This window comes from Oryctolagus cuniculus, chromosome 10, assembly GCF_964237555.1.
Source record: "Oryctolagus cuniculus chromosome 10, mOryCun1.1, whole genome shotgun sequence".
NCBI lineage: Eukaryota > Metazoa > Chordata > Mammalia > Lagomorpha > Leporidae > Oryctolagus > Oryctolagus cuniculus.
Window position 1 is genome coordinate 13,057,232 of NC_091441.1, and position 18,127 is coordinate 13,075,358.

The window sequence follows — 18,127 nt, forward strand, 5'->3', positions numbered from 1 at the left end:
TTAATTGAAAATGAATCTTTTTTTTTAACTTTTATTTAGTAAATATAAATTTCCAAAGTACAGTTTATGGATTACAATGGCTTCCCCCCCATAACTTCCCTCCCACTTGCACCCCTCTCATCTCCCGCTCCCTCTCCCATTCCATTCATATCAAGATTCATTTTCAATTATCTTTATATACAGAATATCGATTTAGTATACATTAAGTAAAGATTTCATCAGTTTGCACTCACACAGAAACACAAAGTGTAAAATACTGTTTCAGTACTAGTTATAGCATTACTTCGCATTGGACAACACATTAAGGATAGATCCCACATGAGAAGTAAGTACATAGTGACTCCTGTTGTTGACTTAACAATTTGACACTCTTGTTTATGGCATCAGTAATCTCCCTAGGCTCTTGTCATGAGTTGCCAAGGCTATGGAAGCCTTTTGAGTTCGCCGACTTCGATCTTATTCTGACAGGGTCAAAGTCAAAGTGGAAGTTCTCTCCTCCCTTCAGAGAAAGGTACCTCCTTCTTTGATGGCCCCGTTCTTTCCACTAGGATCTCACTCGCAGAGATCTTTCATTAGGTTTTTTTTTTTTTTTTTTTTTTTTTTTTTTTTTTTTTTTTTTTGCCAGAGTGTCTTGGCTTTCCATTTTCCATGCCTAAAATACTCTCATGGGGTCTTCAGGCATATCTGAATGCCTTTAGGGCTGATTCTGAGGCCAGAGTGCTGTTTAGGACATCTGTCATTCTATGAGTCTGCTGTGTATCCCGCTTCCATGTTGGATCATTCTCTCCCTTTTTGATTCTATCAGTTAGTATTAGCAGGCACTAGACTTGTTTATGTGATCCCTTTGACCCTTAGACCTATCAGTATGATAAATTATGAACCGAAATTGATCACTTGGACTAGTGAGATGGTATGGTTGGATAATGGAACTGGGAAGGAGAGAGGGAGGAGGTGGAGGGGTGGCACGATGGTTGGGACGTTGGGAGGTATGGTAGGAAGAGTAACTGTATTCATAAAGTTGTACAGTTGTACATATCAAATTAGTATTCCTTAAAATAAATTACTTAATTAATTTAAAAAAGTCATTTATTTTGATATTTATCATCTATGCAAAAAAAAGCATTTCTGATCCAAGGTACAGTAAAGATGTACAAAGGCTTCAAAATAAAAATAGGATAAAAAGCAAAGAGCAGTAGACTAAACATCTTTGTTAAGAATTACCATATCGAGTTCGATCGGTAGCGGGAGCGGAGAGTGGACCCCAGAGAGCCCTGAGCAGCCCCACCGCCACCGCAGGCCTAGTTACCATCACACCCCGGGAGGAGCCGCAGCTGCCGCAGCCGGCCCCAGTCACCATCACCGCAACTATGAGCAGCCGCCCGCCGCCCCCCCCCCCCGCCGCCCCCACCCTCAGCCCCGCCGAAACCAAGCCCGGCACCATGGGCAGCGGGGCAGGGAGCGGTGGCCCAGGCGGCCTCACATCGGCGGCGCCCGCCGGCGGGGACAAGAAGGTCATCGCAACGAAGGTTTTGGGAACAGTAAAATGGTTCAATGTAAGGAACAGATATGGTTTTGTCAACAGGAATGACACCAAGGAAGATGTATTTGTACACCAGACTGCCATAAAGAAGAATAACCCCAGGAAGTACCTTCGCAGTGTAGGAGATGGAGAGACTGTGGAGTTTGATGTTGTTGAAGGAGAAAAGGGTGCGGAGGCAGCAAATGTTACAGGTCCTGGTGGAGTTCCAGTGCAAGGCAGTAAATATGCAGCAGACCGTAACCATTATAGACGCTACCCACGTCGTAGGGGTCCTCCACACAATTACCAGCAGAATTACCAGAATCGAGTGGGGAAAAGAATGAGGGATCGGAGAGCGCTCCCGAAGGCCAGGCCCAACAACGCCGGCCCTACCACAGGTGAAGGTTCCCACCTTACTACATGCGGAGACCCTATGGGCGTCGACCACAGTATTCCAACCGTCCTGTGCAGGGAGAAGTGATGGAAGGTGCTGACAACCAGGGTGCAGGAGAACAAGGTAGACCAGTGAGACAGAATATGTATCGGGGTTATAGACCACGATTCCGCAGAGGTCCTCCTCGCCAAAGACAGCCTAGAGAGGACGGCAATGAAGAAGACAAGGAAAACCAAGGAGATGAGACCCAGGGTCAGCAGCCACCTCAGCGTCGGTACCGCCGCAACTTCAACTACCGACGCAGACGCCCAGATAACCCTAAACCACAAGATGGCAAAGAGACAAAAGCAGCCGATCCACCAGCTGAGAATTCGTCTGCTCCCGAGGCTGAGCAGGGCGGGGCTGAGTAAATGCCGGCTTAACATCTCTACCATCATCCGGTTTAGTCATCCAACAAGAAGAAATGAATATGAAATTCCAGCAATAAGAAATGAACAAAAGATTGGAGCTGAAGACCTTAAGTGCTTGCTTTTTGCCCGTTGACCAGATTACTAAAACTATCTGCATTATCTCTGCAGCATGGGGTTTTTATTATTTTTACCTAAAGATGTCTCTTTTTGGTAACGACAAACGTGTTTTTTAAAAAAGCCTGGTTTTTCTCAATACACCTTTAAAGGTTTTTAAATTGTTTCATATCTGGTCAAGTTGAGATTTTTAAGAACTTCATTTTTAATTTGTAATAAAAGTTTACAACTTGATTTTTTCAAAAAAGTCAACAAACTGCAAGCACCTGCTAATAAAGGTCTTAAAAAAAAAAGAATTACCATATCTATTTTCTGGAATTTCTTTTTGTAATACACTCTACTAAACCAACAGCAAGAAAGCATTTAAAGCTGAATCTTCACTGGTGTGTTTAATACAAAAAGCAAAAAAAAAAAAAATGCAAAGACCAAGCTACATGAAAATATCAATGAAGAGTGTCAACTAAAACTCAAACACTTAGAAATTAGTATCATAGAGTGAAATATGATGCATTTTGGTCATTCCTTAAAGAAAAAAAATGCTATCTACTTCTGTTTCTCTTATATACTTTCTGTGAATGTGGAAAACAGAGAAAGAAAGCTCAAAAATTCACTAGGACTTTTGTGGCTGCATTGTATAGGAGAACTGGGAGAAGATGAAGACAGAAGACTAAAGGGCATCTCCACATATGTTGCACTCAAATGGTGTGTATGCATTTTTATGTTGTTTGTGCATATTCTTCCATAAAAGGTATTATCTATGTAGCACTAATCATCTTTAGTATCTGTTGACACATGCACTTGGCAAAATGCATTTCTTATCAAATCTGGAAAAAAAAAACTCTCTATCTTGAGAAGAGAAACATATTTTCTGACATTTGTGTTAAGGACTTCAACATATTAAGATGGGAAACTTTCAGACAAAGCCAACAATATAATTAATTTTAAAATATTTTGGGGCTTCATTGTTTCTTATTTTGCTTACCTGTTTCCACTTGTGCATATCTTCCTCTATATTTTGTTCTCTGATCATTTTTTTTTCATTAACCATTCATGGTGGTACTTAATATAACTGAAAGTTCAGATAATTTATTAATTACTCATTTATCCTAAGAATAGATTGAAGTACATTGATTGTTTATGTTATGTTTGCTGTCTGAAGGCTTCCAGGTTGGACTGTAGCGCCACAAACCTGGTGCTGTGAAAAGATAGTGTAGATGAGGTCAAAATCTCTAAGCGATTGACAGTAAATCAGCCTGGGTAGGCCTAACTTACTTAACAAGGAAGACTTAGAAGGGGAAATCTTTGCATTACAACCTTACAATTATTTTCTTGAAATTGAAAACTTTTGTGAAATAAAATGAGAACAAATAAACAAAAACAAAAAAACAGATGGTGGACCTCCCTGGGGATGGATGGGGACATGCAGGATGAGAGACAGATAGACAGTGAAACAGAGGGTGACAGAGAGACACTCTTGTCTCCAGATGACGTTGAATCTATCCTCCCATGGCAGGTTGGCCACATCACGTCACATCTGTGGCATTGCTATCTGAGTCTAATCTGCTCTCCTTCCTCTCTACTTTACAGACTACCAGACAACAGACTCATTTTAGGCTTAATTAACTGAAGCAACCTGGTCAGCCAATTTGTCTCCCCTCGCCTCTCTCTCTTGCCCCCTCATCCCCTCTCTCTTCTCCACTCTCCACTGCCCTCCTTGCTCTGCTTCTTTGGTTAAACCTTGACAGATAATTATGCACTGCTTTTAATTTTAAAAAAAGGCACTTACATTTAAAGAAAACTGTACTTCGAGTTTAAGCTTCCACAAAGAATTTTTAAAAGATGTTTCCACTGAATTTCATCAAGAGATAGGGAAATCATTTTCTTTACTTTCCAGATTGACCCTGGTCAAGATCCATCGCAGTGATTTTTTTAAAGGATCTTAGGGAAGGAGATTATTCTCACATTACCCTCAGGCCTGCTGCCGCATAATGCAGTCAATTCATCACTCTTCTAGAGAACACTAAATGTGATAGAACTTATGAAACAAAGGAAATGTTCTTTGTAAAGTAATTTTCATTTTGCTACAGGGAATGTGATTGAAATCTTTTGTCCCATTTCATAGTTATATGTGCATTTGTAGATTAAGTGTATTCCAGTAAATTTACTACAAATTATAATTAAATAATTCATTTTAATATTTACCACAATAGTATGTAGATTTTGCATAAAACAGGATTAAGCTGAAATATTTAGTGGAATGGGTATGACAGTGGTTTGCTGGCACTCAGAAGAATGGTATTGCTGGTCTAGATTTTAGCTGCTGAGATTTTTCTCACCTACGATTCATGTTCTCAGTGAAGCAAGTTCTGACCTCAAAATCTCTCTGTCATTCAGTCCAGTGCTCTTGTGGGCCAGAATAATATCCCACATGCATAATGAATATTTTAATAAGCCTATGATTCCAATTTCAGAAATTAATTTTCTCTTCCTGCTTCATAATAGTACACATTGCCTAGAGGAATTTAACCCTAACTGTTCTAGCCTCAAGAATCTCAAAGAATTAGTGTTATGTTTTCATAAAGTTCACTAGGTTACTATTTCAATACTATATATAGTATTCACACAATTATTTCTGAGGTTTCAGAATAAATGAATTATCTATATGCAACAATGCACAGGGTACTTTGTCAAAGTATGAGTTTGATTACAGTACTCAGATAGTAGCTTTGTTTTGAGTTATTCTTTATGTTGATGAAACATAAGCTTCTCTCTTTGAGGAAAGAAAGAATGCCTTCATATTGGAAATAGTTTTGTCAATTATTCATGGTAATGAGTCTCTAAAAACTAATAAACACTTTCAAATGATCGCCAATGGGAAAAGTTATGTATATATATAGTTTTATATATATATATATATATAGTTTTTCTATGACTTAGTTGCCATACTCCTTCAGAACAGTTTCAATTCCTTTTATGAAACTATATCCATGTTGTTTATCTATTATTTAAGAAAAATTTTGTCTATAATAACAGAAAACTAATGCAAAGCATGTCTTCAATAAAAACTAATTTATTTTTTCCACATAATTTGAAACTTAGGTAAATGTGGCCATTCACCTGTCCCTTAGTGATCAGGCCCCCTGTGCTTGGTAGACCTCTATTTCCATACTTACTAGATTGCAGAAGAGCAAGATTTCAGCTTTTCGTGTGTGTGTTCAAAGAAGAATGAAAAAGAAAGCCTAAGGAGAAAAATGCCTATACAAAGCAAGACTTTACTGTTACTTATTATTGTCATCATTTGATTTTGGAAGATACTCTGCATTCAGGGACTTCCACTGGTATCTCATGGTGCACTTTTACACTGGTGCACTTTTTGTGGATCCTATAGGGAATGAATATTATTAGTTGGAGTATTTACTTCCTACATTAGGACAAAACAAATAAGAAGGTAATAAATGTTGAGCAGTCTAAGATTGTCAGATCTTGTCACTTTTTTCCCTGCTTTGTAACAAACAACCTCAGAATATGGTGGCTTACGACCATAATTATATTTGATTTTTAAGTTGAAAGTCCAGAATTTAGGAAGTGCCAGATTATTTTGCCTCTGTCTCATAAGGTATCAGCAAAGATGGCTAGAAATAGGTTATAAAACTATTGATTAATGTATATATATCCTCATTTTTTTCTGGAAATCTTGCAATGTTTAAAAACAAAATTTTGTTTTGGAACACAAAGGAATCTCTAACTTGGAGGGAATGCTAGAGAGAATTTAAGGCTGGCACTTTTGCACTATGACACAGAGGGATTTATTAAGCTTAATACAGCAAACAAATACAGTACTAAGCCTCCAGAAAGCATAGGAGGGTTTTTACCAGTATTAGAGTAGTAAAGGAACAAAAATGGATAATGGAATCTTCCAAAAAAGAAAGAACAATCATTTCCCTGCTCTCAGTGGGGAGGCCTGCTAAAATAGACTATAGAGGTAGGGATTAACCAGTAAAAGAGTCTTTGGAAAACTGCACTCAAACTTGAGTCAGTTCAGTTTCTCCTTCATGTGTCTGACAAGTAATAGACTAAAGGAAAATAACATCTAAGAAATCTTAAAAATTTTCAATGATGAGTGTCCTTACAAGAAGACAAGACACACACACACACACACACACACACACACACACAGAAGAAGGCCTTGTGACTGTGAAGTCAGAGGCTGATTTTGCAACTATGAGCCAAGCAATTTCAAAGTTTGGCAGGAACCACCCGAAGCTGAAAGAGGCAAGGAAGGAAAGCTTCTTCCTTAGGAAACTCAAGAAGGAACAAAGCCAGTAAACACCTAAGTGTGGAATTTGACTTACAGAAATCTGAGAGAACAATTTCTCATTGCTGTAAGCCATTCAGACTTCAGGAGTTTTTCAAGCAAGGCAGTCTTGTTAAGTGAGTACACCAGCATTTAATTATGTGTTACCAGGAGTGTTAGGAATTAGACCTAGGGATGGATGTTGAGATGGTCAAGATGTTGCTGGGGACAATCACATCCCATATATGAATGCTGGTGTTCAAGTCCTGACTCTTCTCCCACTTCTTGCTTGCTTCTAATATGCAGCTAGAGAAATAGCCAGAGATGACTCAAGTGCTTGTGTCCCTGCTACCTATTTGGGGGACCAGATTGAGTTCAGGGCTCCTGGCTTTGGTCTGGCACCAATTCAACTGTGGCAGGAATTTAGAGTGAACCAATGGGTGGAAGATCTCTCTTTCTGTCTTTTTGAATATATAAAAAATAAATGTATGAAAATTTCAAAAGGAACCAGATCTACAGAAATATCAGTAGTATATTTAGACCAACAAATGACACAGTAATAATTATTCAAGATAACTATAAGAACATGCGGTAGAAAAAATACAACATGCTGGGAACTTTTCTCAGAAAATTTAAAAAGTTAAAAATGGTCAAGTGGAAAGTCTAAAAAATTATGAAACCAAATAATTTTAACAATATATTTGAAACAACTGAGAAGAACCAGGAGTAAATTCAGTTTAAACTGATAAGTATATAGAAAAATGTGGTGTACTATGTGAGTTAATGGTATAACTAGTCTTCAAACAGTACTTTATACTTTGTGTTTATGTGTGGGTACAGACTGTTGAAATCTTTACGTAGTATAAACTAAGTTGATCTTCTGTATATAAAGATAATTGAAAATGAATCTTGATGTGAATGGGATGGGAAAGGGAGTGGGAGATGGGATAGTTGCGGGTGGGAGGCAGGTTATGGGGGAAAAAGCCTCTATAATCAAAAAGTTTCACTTTGGAAATTTATATTTATTAAATAAAAGTTAAAAAAAGAAAGTTTATTTTACAAATAAAATAAGTACAGTATCGACTTATAGCCACAATGACCAAGGCTTCATAGGTCAGTGATAGAGAGCAAATCACCAACAATTTGGAGCCAGGTAGGTTTTGTTGGAATCATAGCAGCATAATTTCAGTGGTGTTAGAAAATTATTTAACATATTTGAGCATAAATGTAATAATATTAATAGAAAATATTAATATTTGTCCATGGCATGAATTTATATCTATATTCTTCAATATTATTAGAATTTACATCATTATAGGCCTAAAATGTGCCCCTTTTTAAAAAAAGTGCAGAAGTAAATAAAAACATAATTTTCATGTGGATTACAAAAATGTTTTTATTTCTTATTTATAGTCAATGCCAGAAACTATGCTAAATTCTGAAATGAATTTATTCATAGCTTTTTCTTAGGAAGAACTTACAACTTATTAGGGGAAATTCAAGAAAAACCTCATGCTTCATTTAAAAATACAAGTTCCATGATAACATGAATCAAGTTTGACTTGTATAAAATCTTAGTCTCATGGTCTGTCACAGAAATGTTTATGGTACTGAGTAACAGGCAACAAATATTCATGGAATGAATGAATGAGTGGATGAACAAATGTGTGAATGAAAACTATCCTGACAGAAGACATCCCATGTTCTAGTAGCAGAATGAGGGATATTTTGTACACGTATATCAAGGAGGGTTAGAAAGCTCCCTGCATTAGAAAGCAAATTTAATTTAAAAATTAAAACACATGAAGTGTTCATCCCCTTGTGTGGTGAGAGACAAAATTGAGGGGAATGTAACAAGAATCAAAAAAGTATTATAAGCAAAGGAAACATTGTAAATCACAAATACTGAGTTCTTTTTCACCTGTTAAATAACAGAAAATTGTAGCAAGTTAAAAATGAGAGATACAATGTTCCTTCAGCACTCTAAATTATCTCTAAGTCCTTCCTGCAATCATGATGAACTGACCCACCATTTTGAACGACTACCTTGGTCTGCTATTCTGCTTAGCTTCCTAGGACTAGGAATCTTGCAAATTCAAAACTACCTTACTGTTACTCATCCCTTTGGGAGTCTGTAATTTGGCTGAACAACTAACTGATGCATTTAAACCACAATAATAGAAGCTTAACATTTATAATTTAGGAGGCACTGTTTCAAGTGTCCAGACCCAAAAGACTGGATACTTTGAGAATCTGAAACTATGGGAGCATTTAGGGATATGCAGGGCTCTTCCCTGTAAGACTCAGCTTCAGGGCTTAGCTTTACTCTAATGTCCTCTGCTACAGTTGCTTGATCTTCAAGCACTGCTGGATACTGGGAAGAATTCTCTAAGTAGTAGTTCTGCACATGGTTCCTCATATATACCTCACTTGGTATAGAAACTCATTGAGGCCATTGCTTTTATTTCTTTTCTTGAAGCCTTTGTCCCCAACAACATTCTTTGCAATTCATACATTTATTAACTGAATATGTACAAAATGGGCATAGCCTATTTTAAAAGACTTCATCTGCTGACAATATATAGTTTCTTCAGACATACAGTTTGTAAATTTGTTTTAAATGTTCATGCACTTGCTCCAAAGTTGAGTTTTGTGGCTAAATTAAGGATTTACGATTCCAGTATGAAATCATATTTTTTTTTTGGACAGGCAGAGTTAGACAGAGAGAGAGAGAGAGAGAGAGAGAGAGAAAGGTCTGCCCTCTGTTGGTTTACCCCCAAAATGGCTGCTACGGCCTGTGCACTGTGCCAGTCCGAAGCCAGGAGCCAGGTGCTTTCTCCTCGTCTCCCATGAGGGTGCAGGGCCCAAGGACTTGGGCCATCCTCCACTGCCCTCCCGGACCACAGCAGAGAGCTGTACTGGAAGAGGAGCAACTGGGACAGAACTGGTGCCCCAACCAGGACTAGAACCCGGGGTGCCGGCGCCGCAGGTGGAGGATTAGCCTAGTGAGCTCATCTTTTACCTAGAAGGTTTTACTTTTCACCATTAGTGATTACCAACCACGTCAAGCTTGACTGTGGCTGACTTAGACCTCTTGCAGCAAGGGATGCCTTAATGAAGATGTGATGCAGGTAGAAAAATCTGTGATCTTAAGCCCTTGATGAATCCATTAATAAGCAAAATTAAAGAAACTTTGGAAGACATGAAGCAAGCCCTCCTATTCAGTGAACTGAAAGGCTACTTGGAAAAAGGAAAGCTGTCTTCCTACTTGCCAGCAGCATCTAGAGGGCCTTGTGAAGAGACATGGTAAATATGTAATTGTGGCGCACAGTATTAGAATACATAATTAGCACACTCAATTCATTGATAAATATTAATAATGAATACAATACTGCATCTGGCATTGCCACTTAGTTTCTAGAATTAATTTCATTTACTCTTTTTTTTTATTTTATTTTTTTTTGACAGGCAGAGTGGACAGTGAGAGAGAGAGAGACAGAGAGAAAGGTCTTCCTTTTGCCGTTGTTTCACCCTCCAATGGCCGCCGCGGCCGGCGCGCTGCGGCCGGCGCACCACGCTGATCCGATGGCAGGAGCCAGGAGCCAGGTGCTTTTCCTGGTCTCCCATGGGGTGCAGGGCCCAAGCACCTGGGCCATCCTCCACTGCACTCCCTGGCCACAGCAGAGAGCTGGCCTGGAAGAGGGGCAACCGGGACAGAATCCGGCGCCCCGACCGGGACTAGAACCCGGTGTGCCGGCGCCGCAAGGCGGAGGATTAGCCTAGTGAGCCGCGGCGCCGGCTTCATTTACTCTTTATAGCAATGTTACTGTTTGGTTGGGATTGATACTTCCCTCTAGGACAAGGTTGGATCTGATTGGCATACTACAGAAAGTACAATAACACTCTGCACCCAGCAAACAGCTCCATGGTACACAGCTCTAAGCCATTCATCAGATCATAACAGTCCCCTGACTATTGTAACGAGTTCGTATCGTAAAAGCAAAATCAGACAGTTTAAGACACACTGAAAAATAGATAACTTTATGTCTGCCTTCATCAAAATGACTTGTTAAACACATGTACAATGCAATGGAAAAATTTCAGAAGTGTGAAATTTATTGCAAGACACCTGCCTTTGTTGTTTTGTTTTGTTTTGATTGAGTATGAGTCACCATTATTTATACTATGCATTTTTAATGGGGGTGATGCTGTCTCCAGTGGGGTGAAAATTGTTTCTTACGGGAGTGAAAAACAAAATTAGATATTACAACAGTATGTGGCCCTCCAAGAATGTTACATATATAGCATAACTGTGAAGCCATTCTTGATGGGGAAAGGGCAATTAGGAAAGAAAACTTCACAAAAGCAACTTATTTAGAATTGGAAGTGATACTGAAGCAAGAAAATCTCAGAAACACTTTTAGAGATCACAGGTGGTAACAGACAAATTCCCTGCTACATTTTGATGGTGTCTTCCCTTTCTCCCCCCACATCTACTTCTCATTTTAGGTGGCATATGCAAGATCCTTTTATCAATATTTCAAACAATCCTTTAACTAGGAAGTCAAGTGTACAGAAAATAAAATGGTAATATATTCACCAAAAGATCATGTATGTTTCTGGTGTCATTCTCAATTACCCATCAGACTTTGCAGGCAGGGACAATTTTCCCCAAGAACCGAGCTGTGTGGGGGTTACTAGAAGTGCTAAGTAAAGTCATGTGTTGAGTTGGCTGGCTTTGCAGGGGATGAGGATGTCACATCACATCCCCGTCTGAGTGGTACAAGTCACTGTCAGAAATGTCAGTGCAAAAGGTAAGCAGAGAATAAATCCGGTCCTTTTCGGCAGTTTCTTGTCTGTGTGAAGGCCACTGTTATCAACTGAACAGGATCCCTGTCCTTGATTCGTTCATAAATCTTCCATCATCAAACCCTGATGACTCCAGTTCCTAAATATCCATTTTTCATCCCAGTGTTTCACCTATCATAGCACCACTGCTTTAGTTCAAGATGCTTGTCATTTTTTATCTTGGCTACTTTGATTGCCTCCTAATGTGTCTCTGTACCAAGTCACACAATCCATGCCCCTCATCAGTTTTGTGCACTGCAGCTAATATTCTTACATACTGTTTGATTACAAACCTGATTAAAAATCTTACTTCAAAAAGCTCCCAGTAAACATATAAAGGAAATACAAAGTAAACAATAGGAATATGTATAGAAAAAGGCAAGGCAAACTTGTTACTTATCAATAGTCACCTTGAAATTAAATAACTCCAACTCTCCAGTTAAAAGATAGACTGACTGAACAGATTAAAAACAAAACCCACCTATTTTCTGTCTACAAGAAACACATCTTTCCAACAAAGATGCACTCAGATTGAAAGTGAAAGGATGGAAAAAATATTCCATGCTAACAGAAACCAAAGAAAGAGCTGGTATAGCCATCCTAATATCAGACCAAATAGACTTTAACACAAAAGTGTTAAAAGACACAAAGAAATGCACTATGTAATGATTAAGGGATCAATTCAACAGGAAGATGTGACTATAATAAACATATATTCATCTAGATACAGGGCACCTGGCTATTTAAAAGAAATGCGAATGGATCTAAAGGGAGACATAGACTCCAATACAATAGTAATGGGGGCCTTCAATACTCCACTTTCAGCTATGGGCAGATCAAGCAGACAGAAAATCAGCAAGGAAACAGCAGAGTTAATCAACACTATACACCGAATGGACCTAATGGATATCTACAGTGTGGGGAGCAACTGAGACTAGACTAAATTACTGGAACTAAGACTAATTCTATGAATCTGATCTCCCATCATATGGCGCTGAGAGAGAGTAAACAACTTCTACACAGCTGCCTTGCCAATTTGACTAATAAGCTGCAGGAGCTGATTCTGCTCCTGATTGGAGGAGAGCAGCATGCTCAGCACGTGGGGAGAGAAGACCAGGAGAGTTGGGATTGGTGGAAGAGGACTATAAAGGAGGAGAGAGACAACATGCACCAGGAACATCTGAGCAACCCCTGAGAGAGCCGGCTGGCAGAGTACACATTCTTCTCACCAGTGCATGGAACTTTCTTTAGGATAGAACACATGCTAGGCCATAAAGTAAGTCTCAGCAAATTTAAAAAAATCAAAATCATACCATGCATCTTCTCCAATTACATGGAACATGACAATATAGTCAAAAACATAAAGATGTTCTTTTAATAAAATAGGTTATTATTCCAAGAAGTAAATATATTGTTAGTTTAATTATATTTGGTTTTTAATTGTGATTTAAACATTAAGTAAAATAAATTTGCATGTGTTTTTTTTATTTTACTATAAAAAATCCTGATGCAACTTTTCACTCTTCTTACTACAAAGTTCAGAACAACCATACTGGTTGTTCTTTCAGTATAATGAATTGTCCTGCACTCATGGTAGAAAACAACAAACCTTCATTACCTAGATTTTCTGCGGGTCAGGAATCTGGCTTAGGATCTCTAACTGCCATGGCCAGTGCTCTTGTTTTCTCAAGCCTTGATGAGGAAGGATTTGCTTCCAACTTCACTCGTGTGGCTGTTTTCAGGCTTCAAGTTTCCACATGTTATGGAGAGTAGATATCAGTTCCTTCTCATGTAGTAAGTGAGCTGAGAAGAGAGAGAGGTTGAGGTGGAAATGATAGCTTTCAATCTAATCTTTTATTTATTTATTTATTTATTTGACAGGCAGAGTTAGACAGTGAGAGAGAGAGACAGAGAGAAAGGTCTTCCTTCCATTGGTTCACCCCCAAAATGGCCGCTATGGCTGGAACTACACCAATCTGAAGCCAGGAACCAGGTACTTCCTCCTGGTCTCCCATGCGGGTGCAGGGGCCCAAGCACTTGGGCCATCCTCCACTGCCTTCCCGGGCCACAGCAGAGAGGAGCAACCGGGACTAGAACCCGGCGCCCATGTGGGATGCCGGCACCACAGGTGGAGGATTAACCAAGTGAGCTACGGTGCCGGCCCCTCAATCTAATCTTATAAATAGCATCTTATCCTTCTTATAATAGTCCTAAGCTCAAACTTGATGTCACGAATACCAGGAGGCAGAAGTAACTGGAAATTTTGTGAGTGGCTGTTAACCATACCCCCTCTCATGAATCTCTGTAGTCAGGCCCTGACTCTCCTTTGCAACTCATCTTAACACACACATCCCTTGTTCTTCCAGACTGCCTGATGTTTTCAGTCCCTTCTGTTCCCCATGCTTTTTGTTATGGTGTCAGTGTTCATATTTTTATCTTCTTGAAAACCCTTCCTTGGCTGGCGCCATGGCTCACTAGGCTAATCCTTTGCCTGCGGCGCCAGTACTCCGGGTTCTAGTCCCGGTTGGGGCACCGGATCCTGTCCCGGTTGCTCCTCTTCCAGTCCAGCTCTCTGCTGTGGCCCGGGAAGGCAGTGGAGGATGGCCCAAGTCCTCAGGCCCTGCACCCGCATAGGAGACCAGGAGGAAGCACCTGGCTCCTAGCTTCGGATTGGCCACAGTGCACTGACTGTAGTGGCCATTTGGGGGGTGAACCAATGTAAGGAATCCCTTTCTCTCTGTCTCTGTCTCTCTCACTGTCTAACTCTGCCTGTCAAATAAATAAATAAATAAAAAGAAAACCCTTCCCTCTAACTGTATGGTAGGTTGTGCTTTAATTTAATTAATACTATTACTCATCATGTTGATTTTGAATTAATTTATTATTTCCTATTTTTATTGGTTCCACATTAGGGCTTATGAGTAAGGTTGCCATATAAAATACAGGATATTTAGTTAATTTCAACTTCAGATGGAGAAGGAGGACTCCCAAATTTTTGGAGATTTCCTAATTTAGAGTGACATGAGAGATACTCATCCTAAAAATTACTTGTTCTCTTTATCCAGAATTTAAATGTGATTGCGTTCTTGTATTTTCCTTTGCTAAACATGGCACAACTCCTTGGGAGGGACATCATAAATTTCCCAGTTTCTCAAGTGTCTGATCCATAGAAGACATTCCATAAATACTCATTCCATCAATGAGTGATAATAATTTGCATTATTATGGGTTTTCAGAAGAAATGAATTCTATAACCAAACTACAATCTTTATTAGTTACTTAATAATTCATAGTCATTCAGAAAGATGTACTTCCTGCACTTTTAGGCAGATTTTGTTTTTCCAGTGAACTGATATAACCTATTCATCGTGAGCTAGTATTTTGTTCTCACTTTCTCCTCATTCAGCAAATCCTGGCTTTATCATTCACTGTCCACGAGACAAAACAAATTTGCTTTGTGAATTCTTAAAATTTATGTATTTAATTTATTTGGAAGGCAGAGACACTATGTACTGATTTTCCCCAAATACCTGCAGCAACTGAGTTATGCCAGTCAGGTCCAAGAAGCAGGAATTCAATCCAGGGCTCCCACATGCGTGACAGGGACCCAACTACTTGAGACAGCACTGCTGCCTCCAAGGGTGTGTACTTGCAGAAAGCTGGAATGGAGAACGTAGCTGCCATTCAAACCCTGGTACTCAGCTATGGGACATGGGTATCACAAGCTATGTCTTAACAACTGGGCCAGACATCTGCCCCTACAAATTTATTTTGAAGACATTTGAGGGAAAAAATTTTAAAAAATGTTAAGTTTTATAATTTTGCGCTAGTGATGTTTTTATGTTAATTTTTTTCATCAAAATGACCAAAAGAAAATAATGATGTGTGGTGGTTCAATGAGAAAACAGTAGCACAAAGGTCGCTTTACCCTTAAAAGGTACTAAGGAATCTCCTATTAACCTGTTCTTCTCCCTTATCACACACATATTTTAAAGTTACCAAGACAAAATATGTTGTTGAAGATGAAAATATGAAGCCTCTAAAAATTACTAAGAATCTGTATTCTTTTGCATTTCCAACCCATTTAGAGAACTAGCCAACCCACCATAAATAAAGGTAGCTGTGACTTCATTTTGTTTCATTTTTTTTTATCTGACCTGAAGTATATAAAAGCAACGTCTAGGGATAAAATGAATGTGTAGAATGTAAAGAAATGTACTGAGCAATGATTTAAATCTTTATCTCTCACAAGAAATCATAATGAGCCTAAACAATTTGAGATTAGGGCATGAAGGCTTAGAAAGCTTGCTGAGCAAGAGTCGGCAAATTTGCAGTGCAACCCCTCCCCAAACAGGCGGCATCGTTTAATTACTGGTTCAACGCAAGGTTAATTACTACTATCATCTGTCACATTCACTTAAGGCTTCTTTGGGAAGATATTAACAGTGCACTGACATTGAAGAGCTTGGAATTTCTATCAAGTAAGTGTGCCAGGGTAGGAAGCGTATGCAGGGGACCCCCTTACACAGTATGCAGACGAACGTAGATTTACTGCAGCACTCTGCCCAGTTTAGCTAGTATAAATAATGTTTAAAACCTCATAAAAATGTGTAATTTCATGGCTGATACTTTATGCCTCCTAATAGAATTCTGGTGAGGAATAATGCAGGTTTGGAAGATTGCTAGTCAAGATAGCCAATAGGTCCCAAATTGAATTTAGGTGAATACTTTTCAGAAATGAATTTAAATTATTTTAAAGGATATTCTGATTCATTATAGTAATGCAATTAAGCAATATTTGGTCCTGGGCTAAGGGAAAGCTTCATTCTGCGGTATACTTTAATGGGACCCATCCAACCTGGTGTGCCTGTTCTTTTCAGGAAGTGTACCCTTGAATGTACAAATTTCAAATTGATTAAATACTTGGAGACATGACATCAATTTAAAAATAATAAAACACAAAACTATGTTTTGATTGATTGGGAAAGAGTCAGCCTTTTTCATCACAGACTCAGGATAATTTAGATGTACTGACTCACGAAGCCATTATTGCCCCAGATACATCTAGATTCTGTTTATGAGGACATTCAGGGAATAAATGCTCAAATTTGGAAGGAAAATGGATATTATAAGAGGCAGGAAACATGTCACAAAATTCTTACTAGGGTTTTTAAAAAAATACATAAGGAACTGGTGCTGTGGCATGGTGGGTAAAGCCACTGCCTGCAGTGCCGGCATCCCATATGGGCACCATTTCGAGTTCCGGCTGCTCCATTTCCAATCCAGCTCTCTGCTATGGCCTGGGAAAGCAGTAGAAGATGACCCAAGTCTTGGACCCCTGCACATGCATGGGAGACCCAGAAGAAACTCCTGGCTCCTGGATTTGGATTGGCCTAGCTCCAGCCGTTGCGGCCAACTGGGAGTGAACCAGCAGAGAGAAGACACCTCTCTCTCTCTCTGTCTCTCACTCTGCCTCTTCCTCTCTGCAACAACCTTTCAAATAAATAAATAAATCTTTAAAAAAGACACAAGTATTTCATTTGTGAAACTAATGATATAAAATATTAGATATTCAATTGCAGTTCATCTATTATTCTTTTCAGTTAAAATTGTTTCTTTTTTCTGTTTCTGTACAAATACATATTTATATCTTCTTTCCCTTTTGCACTTTATAAGAGAAATTGATGTTGCTGCTTCTTACTTGTATGTTAGAAAGTGATTATATCAGGGCTGGTACTGTACCATAGCAGGTTACGCTGCTGGCTGATATGCCCACGTGGGCATGTGGGGGCTGGTTTCTGTACTGGCTGCTCCTCTTTCAATCCAGCTCTGTTAGTGTGTCTGGGAAAGCAGCAAGTGCTTGGGCCTCTGCACACACATGGGAGAGCCAGAAGTGTCTCCTATCTTTTTCCCGGCCCAGCCCTGGCTCTTGCAGCCATTTGAGGTGTGAACCAGAGTCTGGAAGACCTGCCTATTGTTTCTCCCTCTTTTTCTGTAACTTTGCCTTTTAAATAAATACATAAATCTTTTTGTAAAAAGTGCCACTGTATCTTGATAATCTTCTTAAAGGATTTTTTCTCTCAATACACGTAACTGTTCTGAACTCACCTCACTGACTCCTCCTCCCCTTTCATTCTCTGCTGCATGTCGGGAAGCGCTAGAGCCAGTTGCACGGATCCATACACCTGCCACAATCTCTCGCTGATGGGAGACATGTGTAGACCTTCCACTCAATTCTCACTTAATTATCAAGCAGACATCAAACTTATCATGTCCAAATCAGTAGTCATGATCCTGTGCTTCTCTGCGGAAGATTGCTGGGTGCAAGACCTTCAGGGCTACTGTTTATCCACTTTCTTGATTTATAAGGCTAAATGTAACAAGTCCTGATCCTGTAAGCTCAGCCAAATCGGGTCACATCTCTCCATAGCCAATGCTGATATTCTGGTATGTCTCCATATCTCGTCCTTGCCTCGTCAGTTTCTTATATGGTTTGGATGCCCATTTTCCTTCAGTCTGTTCTCCATCCAGAATAAAATTTTGGAAAT

General features: G+C 39.3%; 1 pseudogene; it reads left to right on the plus strand.

Moving 5' to 3' along the window:
• Positions 1-1,240: 1,240 nt before the first annotated feature.
• On the plus strand, positions 1,241-2,404 carry LOC100340578 (Y-box-binding protein 1 pseudogene; annotated as a pseudogene).
• The last annotated feature ends 15,723 nt before the right edge of the window (positions 2,405-18,127 follow it).